Below are 2,251 nucleotides of genomic sequence, written 5' to 3'. Positions count from 1 at the left end.
ACCCAAGAGAAGAAGGCAACCCAGACCTGTGTTTACCAACCCCCAACCTAGTAAGGCTTATTCCTCCCCATGATTGGCCCTTTGACAACAGCCTGCAAGCCCAACACCGCTGGGATGATCAGGAGTCCTGACAGCAAAAAGTGGCCAGACCCCTCCACTGTCCCTTCACACCTCTCTCAAGAAAGTGCTAAGAAATGACCCAGGGACTTCCCTGGTTGTCCAGTGGTTAAGACTCCATGCTTCAAATGCAGGGGGCGTGGGTTCAATCCCTGGTTGGGAAACTAAGATCCCACATGCCATGCAGAACCCCTTAAAAAAAAAAAAGAAATGACCCAACCATATGCTATTTACAAGAAACTCATTTTAAATTCAATAACGTAGGTAATTAGAAAGTAAAAGGAAGTTAAATGGTATGCCATGGAAACATTAATTAAAAAATGTTAAGCAGGAATAGCTATGTTAGAATGGGATAAAGTAGGCTTCAGAGAAACGAAAATTACTTAGAGACAAAGAAGGCAGTGACATAATGACAAATCTACAATTACACCCTCTTCTCAGCAAGTGATAGAACTACAAGAGAGAGAAGCAGAAAGAATTTAAAAGATCTATACAACACAATCAACTAAGAGGTTCTAATTGACTTACATAGAACATTCCACCACTATGAGCTGAATAAATCTTTTTCTTTCAAGTCCCTATGGAACATTCACCAAGATACACTGTATCCTGGGCTATAACACAAACTTCAGCAAATTTACAAGAACTAAAATCATTCAGAATGTGTTTTTCAATATAAGTGGAATCAAACAAGAAATCAATTACCAAAAAGAAATAATAATAAAAGACAATAGGAAAATCTCTTAACACATGGAAATTAAACAGAAAACTCCTAAATAATTGATGAGTCAGAGGAAATCTCAAGAAAAATAAAAAATACATTGGACTGAATGAAAAAGTATGACATATCAAAATTTATGGGATACAACTAAAGTAGTGCTGAGAGGAATATTTTTATCACTAAATGCTTACATTTGAAATGGGGAAAGTCTCAAATCTATAACCTAAGTTCTTACCTCAAAAAAATAGAAAAAGAAGAGTAAATAATCCCAAAGAACAATAAAGATAATAATATCAGAGTAAAAATCAATGAAACTGAAAATAGGAAAATTGAGAAAATCAATGAAACAAAAAGCTGGTTCTCTGAAAAAAATCAGTAAGTTGGTAAACTTCTAGAAACACTGAAAAAAAGAGAGAAGACACAAATAACCAATATCAGAAATTAAACTGAGGATATCACTACAGATCCAACAGACCTTAAAAAGATAAGGAAATACAACAAACAACTTTAGGCTCATACATTCTACAAATTAAAAGATATTGATCAATTCCTTGAAACCCACAAACTACCAAAACTCAATCAAGATGAACTATCTATTATGAATAGCTCTATTATCATTAAAAAAATTAAATTTCTAATTTAAAAGCTCCCAACAAAAAAATCTCCAGGCCCAGATGATTTCACTGGAGAATTCTACCAAACTTTTTTTTTTTTTTTGCTTTATAACAAATTTAATCAGTTATACATATATATATGTTCCCATATCCCCTCCCTTTTGCGTCTCCCTCCCACCCTCCCTATCCCACCCCTCCAGGCGGTCACAAAGCACGGAGCTGATCTCCCTGTGCTCTGCGGCTGCTTCCCACAATCTATCTACCTTACGTTTGGTAGTGTATATATGTCCATGCCGCTCTTTCACTTTGTCACAGCTTACCCTTCCCCCTCCCCATATCCTCAAGTCCATTCTCTAGTAGGTCTGTGTCTTTATTCCTGTCATACCCCTATGTTCTTCATAACATTTTTTTCTTAAATTCCATATATATGTGTCAGCATACAGTATTTGTCTTTCTCTTTCTGACTTACTTCACTCTGTATGACAGACTCTAGGTCCATCCACCTCATTACAAATAGCTCAACTTCATTTCTTTTTATGGCTGAGTAATATTCCATTGTATATATGTGCCACATCTTCTTTACCCATTCATCCGATGATGGACACTTAGGTTGTTTCCATCTCCGGGCTATTGTAAATAGGGCTGCTATGAACATTTTGGTACATGCCTCTTTTTGAATTATGGTTTTCTCAGGGTATATGCCCAGTAGTGGGATTGCTGGGTCATATGGTAGTTCTATTTGTAGTTTTTTAAGGAACCTCCATACCGTTCTCCATAGTGGCTGTACCAATTCACATTC

This window comes from Mesoplodon mirus, assembly GCF_964341445.2.
Source record: "Mesoplodon mirus genome assembly, chromosome: 7".
NCBI classification, from domain to species: domain Eukaryota; kingdom Metazoa; phylum Chordata; class Mammalia; order Artiodactyla; family Ziphiidae; genus Mesoplodon; species Mesoplodon mirus.
Note: the sequence above shows the minus strand (reverse complement) of the source record.